At 43.8% G+C, this 7,573-nt stretch overlaps 1 protein-coding gene across 5 annotated transcripts in view; it reads right to left on the bottom strand.

Moving 5' to 3' along the window:
* Positions 1-7,573, bottom strand: part of MSI2 (musashi RNA binding protein 2) — a 375,150-nt gene that overhangs the window by 277,117 nt on the left and 90,460 nt on the right. The window lies entirely within an intron of this gene.

The following is a 7,573-nucleotide window of genomic DNA, read 5'->3' as shown; positions in this document are numbered from 1 at the left end:
TAGAAAAACACTAGTAGGCACCTAATGCATATCTGTTGGTGGAAAGAATGAATGAATAAAATAACCATTTAATGCAGGTAGCCCAGATGTCCTCGAAAGCCTCCCCTCCATCTCTAAACACATGATTTTATGAAATTAGTCCCCAGGTATATAAAACCACTGTGCCTCGATTTTTCTCATCTGCAACATAAACATTCAAGACCTTCAGATTATTTTTTTAAATTAAGTCCTAGCACAGGATATATTCCTCTGAACGTGGCTAGATCTTTAGAGACAGCAAATATTTTCTTATGAAATAAAAATAAGTTGGGTATATACTGTTAACACACAGTTGGTACCATACCTTAAAAACAGAGGCTCTTTCTCTTTTTTTTTAAGAATAAATAAGTTGAGACTTTTTTTTGGGGGGGGAGCAAAAATCCTATACTGTGAACAATAAAACCCACAATACTAAAAAAGAAAGATAGATAGATAGACAGACAGACAGACAGAGACAGAGCAATGAGTGAGACAGAGAGATAGATGACAGACAGAAAGACAGACAGCAAGACAGCCAGCCCGGGCATCTCTAAGCAATATGCTTGGGTTATTGGAACAGAAAGGTCACACGGGCCCAAAGAAATCCTATAGTTTATTTTAAGGGCAAGGATTCAATCCCAAATGGGAGCTTTGGGGTCACAGTGAAAGGGACCAAAGGCCTTTCACATCGAATATACAAGACCCCATTCTACAATTGTTGGGAGCATGATGAGGTTTTTTCCTGCAGGGGTGAAGGAGGTGATGGTTATTGTATGGGTGGAAAACGGGCTTAAATGCAAGCCCATTAGAGGAGCAGAGCCTTAATTTATCAATTAGACGCCATCTGTGGATTGTGTTCCTTGAAATAATTGTTGAATTTGACAATGCACTGCAGCTTTACAAAGTTGCTGCCATCCTTGATGCTGTTTAATTAAATTTCTGCACTTAACTTTGATTGCGCTGAAAGCGCTGATGCCTTCCACAGATTGAGTTCCTCGGCCACCTGCTGTGATGGAGCCAAGCGCCTTTCCAGAGCAGGGGGGAAATATGTATTTTCTTTTATTTTTAAGCCTCGCCTTTTCTCAGTCTTCACCCAAAAGGAATCAAGTCTCCGGCTGCAAAGGGCGAGGGCGGGGGTGGGGGGGACGTGACTCCAAACCCGGCCAGCAGAGCCTTCAGCACCGTGCCGCCTCCACAAGGTCTTTCTGTTCTTTTATTGTGTCTCATGTAGAGAGGTAACAAAACAGAATCCCAGACGGTTCCCAAATGCAGAGAAGTGGCTTAAAATAGAGCACAATAATTACTACAGGAAGCGACCAAGAACACAGGTTTCAGGTGGGAGCTGCTTCTGCTCCCAAACCCCACCTAGGAGGAAATGCAGGTCAGCACGGGGATGGACCCCCACATAGTGAGGGGTCTCCATTAGCTGGCTAATCTCGATAGAGGAGCCTGAGCAATACCGCGTTTTCAAAGGACATCTGGAGAGCAGCTTCTCACCTGCCCGGTCTCAGAGACAACAGCCCCGCCCGCACAGGGCTTCCCATCAGCCTTCATTTATTTATTCTGCACGTGTGTGTGATAAAATATACATGACTTAAAACCACCCTTCTACTTTGTCTCCCCGGATCTGACTACACTAGGAACCTCACCTAAGAGGAATCATTACATTGTTTCTCCTTTTGTGACTGGCTTATTTCATTAGCATAATGCCTTCAAGATTCATCCACGGGGTAGCATGGGTCAGAACATTCCTCCTTTTTAAGGCTGAATAATACTCCATTATATGCATACATATTTTGTTTATCCATTCATCTATCAATGGACATGTGGGTTGTTTCCACCTTCTGGCTATTGTGAATAATGCTACTATGAACGCGGGTGTATAAATATCTGTTCAAGTCCTTGCTTTCTATTCTTTTGGGTATATAACCAGATGTGGAATTGCTGGATCATATAGTGATTCTAAGTTTAATTTTTTGAGGAACTGCCATACTGTTTCCATTGCAGCTGCACCGTTTTACATTCGCACCAGCAATACCCAAGAGCTTCATTTTTAAACGGAAACTTTATAATTACGATTCATGCACTTGGGCTGAACACTGCCCTCTCCAGATATTTTTAATACAAATATTCTATGAGTGGTATTACACGAAGGCGAACACTTTAGTATCAATCTTTTTCAACAAGGAACTATCAGAGGGTGGCATGTACAGAAGGAAAAAAATGGAGGGAAGACAGACTAACAGGTGTGAAAAATAAACGTGGCACTTTTTTTCCCCTCTAGAACCACATGGCTCCTTTAACTCAGAACCTCAAGTTCAAAAGATTTATGGACTCAAGCTTCAAAACTATAAAATAAAATTCCCAACGAATGCAGTCGTAACAGGCGATGGATCATTACAACAGCCACTTATGCAAGCCATAAACTCACAGGGCGAATAGAATTGGGTCAGATATTAATTTCCACAGTGGGCAGGGTAACGAGAGACGACTTACTTCACCATCTCCCTTTCCAGCTCATCCAGTGAGCTTTCTTTCTCAAAAAACCCAAAGGATTCTCAGTTTAGGGAGTGAAGCCCGCAGTTCCCCTAAACACAAGCAAAGACTTCCCATACCCAACACTATTACAGAGCAAGATTTAAATAAAAATGGAAATTTACATTTAATTTACATGTCTGAGCACAACTCCACTTCGACAAATTACAGTTTGGTTTCCACGTTCATTCTCTGACTGTTGAAAGTCAACCTCACTTCGTTTACAAAGATCGTGCCACCACAGGGTTCCACGTGGTTCCAAGGGCCATGCATGCTGATCCGGGGTCCAGGGAGAGGTTAAGAATGCGCTCAGTTCTAGAAGATGAAGTCAGGACCACAAGTCACCAAGATCTATCCCCTTCCTAGTAGCCAATTATCCCCACACCAGAGAAAAAGTATTCTGGCTTTTCCAGGAGAGCTCAGATTTTACATATCTTTATTTTTAACAAAGATCATTCGCAAACTATGTAAAAAGTGGAATGGCACTGTTCCACCTTTGTAAGGCTGACCACATACATATATAAATAAACTGACACAGGAGAGGGATCTTATGCTGTTAGGCCATGTGTTCCAACTTGGGGTTCATAAAGTTGACTCACTGTTCACAACATATACTCCATTTGGTGCAGACAAGCTCCCTTCATATGGGAAGCGAAATGGGAGATACTCCAGACCTCCACCACCACACACACACAGTTAATATTCCACTCGTTAAAATCCGTAGCGAATTTTATGGACAAGTTATAAACTGTCAGAATTAAGCAGTTCACACAGAAATGTGCATCTTCACCTTAAACCGTGCGGTACCTTCACACCCTGTAATTAGCCTCCGCTGAATGAATATTAAGTCCTGTGGAGGGATGAAGGGTCAATTATATCACCAAATGAAGAGAAAGAGAAGACACTTGTCTTGGCCTCTGGTTCTGTCTTAATTTAAGTTTTAATAGGGAACAGAAAGTTATATTCGCTTATCCTGTATTCTAAAATTTTTCTTCTGTGGAAGCAATAAGATATTTTAAAAATTTAAGAGAGCTAAGAAACCAGAGAAGAATCACTCCACGGGCATAAAGGTTAGTTTTAACATTTTCTCTTCATGGGTTCACACGAATATCTAGAAACGGCACCAAACTAACTGCTACCAGATTAAACTATTTGGGATCCTGTGGCCCCAACAGGCTGGGGGAGATTCAGCTCGACAAGTCAGCTCGGCAGCTCAGAGCCCCTGGACAGGTATTCTTGTCGCTGATCCCCAAGGCCACCTTCTGCTCAGCCCTTGTTTTTCTCTTCAATGAGGCCAACTCCATTGAGGGAGAGACCTTCCTTCAATCCACAGCTGAGCGGCCTCTCCTGGAGATGAGAGGCTCAGGAAAAAAAGTTAGGAAAAAGCAAAACTGTTAAAGAGAAAAAGTTTGTACTCAAATCCTTCGTGAAATGAGGCAAATCCCTCCAATATACAAATTAAACATGTAAGCTCCAGCATGTGACAGCAGCCCAGCTCCTTCCGTAAAGTACTAAAACTTCAGTCAATGGAAGAACCCTGCCTCTCTCCACATGGCTACAGGCACCTGGCTTCTGAAGCCCCATCCCAACAAAACGTGGTCTAGCCTCCAGGGTCTCTTTACTTGCTTCAAGCGTACATTCCCTCACTACGCGGGAGGGCAAAGAACCTTCTAGAAAACCATGTTTATGGCACTTCTCTGGTGCTGAACCCTGGGACATCCTTAGAGATAAGATAGAGGGCCAGGCTCCCTGAGTTATCTGTGAGGAGGTTCTCAGACTACCCTCAGTCACAAATAAAAGTGCCAAGTGACGTCACACGGGGTGGGCAGCTTAACAAAGGAGATGACAGGCTAGGAGAACAATAATAGGAAACTGAAAACTATATTCAGTGCAAAAGAAAGCAGAGTAAGTCAGCTACAGAAGAAATGGCGTCAGGGTCCTCAAGGGCCCAGCATGGCTTGAGGATGACAACTGGGACTTCCCAGTGGTGGGACCCTGTAGCTTGGGGTTTCACTGGCTGGCCACAGCCATGGGATGGCAGGTACAATTCCCCCATCCACCCTGCCATCAGTTAATGTTAATAATGCCACTACCAGTTTTCCTCAAGGGCTCATTCGCATACTCTTGGGGAGAGGCAGTATTGGGAGGTCCATTCTACAGATGAAGAAACTGAGGCTCAGACAGGTAAGCCCCTGCCCAGAATTACAAAAGCTGGTAGCTGGATTTGGAGCCCTTGTCTTTCTGACTCCTAGGCCCATGCATTTAATGATCAGCCCATTTCATCTTCCTTGTAGCTGAATTCCTAGTCAGAACAAAGATTTGCCACACAGGGGACTTGAACAGCTTTTAACTAGGAGGTTTTTCCCCCACCTCCCAACCCAAGCAATGGGATCTCAGGGCTTCCTGGAACTGAAGAAGGTGAATAAAAAGCAAAATCTTACTCCAGGAATGACCAAAGAAACGAGGAGGCCACTGCCACTAAGATGGCAGGACCACCTGTCAACCTGATCTGAAGAGCAGCTCCCCTCCTACCCAAGTTCTGATGGACGGTGGCACTGGGGGACTTATGTGGGTGAACATGGTCGCCCTCCACACAGGAACCGATTATTAATTAATTAATTATGTCATCAACATCATATCTCTTATCTTCATGTATCTCTCTCATCATCATCTTCCTTATACCTTATTTGCCCCCCCCCTTTGCCCGGAAGACAGTTGGACGGTTGAAACGCTCCTCCAGGGATCCTGGTGATGTGTATCGTCCTTGGTTGCCACTACACTCCTCTTGTGTTTTTTGTGTCATTTCAGCATACACACGCAATGGCAGCTGAGGTTAGTAACTCTGGTCCACTTATCTAAGGGAAGCTGAAATCAGGTGCTTTAACTTTGTTGCTAAGGTGCTGCCACCATCGGCCTCCGACAAGCCTGTATTCATTGAGATCTAGCTGTGGGCAACAAGTCAACATGATAACACACCGGATGGTTCGTTTTGTGGGGCTGGGCCTGTGGTTTGCTCCAGGGTTTGCTCCAGGCTTCTGATTCGGATCTCTCCTCTCTCCTCATCTATCTCCCCCCCCCCCCCCCCCCCCCCCCCCCCCCCCCCCCCCCCCCCCCCCCTCCTTCCTCTCTGCACTTACCGTCATGTAATTAGCATTTCTGCAGTGGACTGTGTTCATTGACTTTGTGACACTCATGTGCAGTCGGAGATCATTTGTGCATGGGTGATTGTGGGGTGGCTGCTGGTGTTGGACGGCTCTGGGTGGTGATTGAAGAACATGCTGCTGGACTTTGGCCTTGGCATCTGAGGGAAAAGCTTATTGTTATTGAAAGACTTGACTTTCATTACGGTTGATCAGGAAGCTGTTCAATGGAACCATCTGGACAACCATACACTTGTGTATTATAATTGCCTGAGCACGTTACTTTTGGAACTCTTACTTACAGCTTTGTCCGGTCTGCTACCAAGAGAGCAATAGAGACCTGCAGTTAATGGTTGCTTTATTTCACTATATATCCCTTCTACCGGACCTGTGATGGCTTTTTTTGGCTTTAAATGCTGAGTGGTTTTGGATATATATATATATATATATATATATATATATATATATATATATATAGCGTATATGTACACTATAAAGACAAAATGAATATCCATATACCTATAAGCCAGTTTAAGAAACAAAAAAATATTAAATTTCCCTTTTCCTAATCCCACCCTCTTCCCTCCTTACTCAAAAGTAACTATTATCCTGCTTTTCCTTAGAGTTTAGCCACTATTAATTTTGCCTATTTTTGAACTTGTGTAAAAGGAATCTCCGTGTCAATATTCTTCCACGTCTGCTAGTTTCTTCAATGTTAAGTTTGTGGGCCAAAGGTGTTGCTGCAGGCAGCTATCATTAATAAGCCTATCATAATGCAGCAAATGCCACAAGACAATGCCGTCAACAATGATAATGTGCATATTAATTGCTCCATTGTGCAGATGAGGAAACTGAAGTTAAACTGAGACTTCAAGTAGTTAAATGACTTGCCCAAGGCTACATGGTTGGTTAGTGACACAGCGCAAGACTCAAACTCATTTATGCAAATTAATCATGCAGCCAGTATTAACCAGGCAGTATGGCTGAGGGGAGACGGGTGAATGAGGCCAGCCCAGCCCCGCCCTCAAGGCAGTCGGGCCCAACCCCAGGTAAAGGTCTGTCTGAATACAGAACCCCAGTTCTTGACTCCTAGGTAATGCTGCCTCTCCCTGTTGGAGAAGCTCTCATAGGAACTGCATCTGAAGATTCTGTAACAGAAATGCCTTCTTTCATGGACAGGGTAGATCACCTCTAAATTTTGAAAGAGATCTTGGTCATGATTACATTCTTATTTCAACAATTAAAAAAAAAAATTCAAAGAAACAAACGCCCCCATATGGAGACTACTCTAAGATTCCAAGAAAAGGCAGACTGTAGTCAAGGCTCCAACTACAGATTTGAGCCATTAAACGTGTTATCTGCAAACACTTAACCTTAAACATCACCTGCAGTCTTCAGAAAAGCCAACTTCAGCCCAAGACTGGAACTGTCCTGGAGAAAAATGCCTGAAGGATTCATTCTGGTTTTACAGGTACAAAATGCTATCCAGAAAAAAAAAAAGAAAGAAAGAAAGAAGGAAGGAAATAGAAAAACCCACAAAGGCTTTCTCATCTTCCCTTTACCCTCAATTTTCCACTGCTGTTTTTGTTCAGGGCAGAAAGTTGCCAAGGTCTACAACTGGGGAGCCTTGTAACCCCCTTTGAAGCCAAGCCCTGCAAGTTGTGGGACCCTGGAACAGCAGTCCCCCCCAACTATCTCTTGGGGAGGGGGGGAGTACATGAAAGTACCACTCCAGAAAGAACCGAGAAAGTACCATTATGATCAGTTGACCCCAAACGGGAGATGAGGATGGACAGGCTGAGTTATTAAGTCAACCAAGGTCAAAGGTAAGGCCAAACAGATTCAGTCAAGAGAAACAGTAAAGTGCTTTTGGCTCATCC

Source organism: Pteropus medius, unplaced genomic scaffold (assembly GCF_902729225.1).
Source record: "Pteropus medius unplaced genomic scaffold, Ma_sr-lr_union100, whole genome shotgun sequence".
Lineage (NCBI taxonomy): Eukaryota > Metazoa > Chordata > Mammalia > Chiroptera > Pteropodidae > Pteropus > Pteropus medius.
This window is presented reverse-complemented; position numbering and strand designations above follow the sequence as displayed.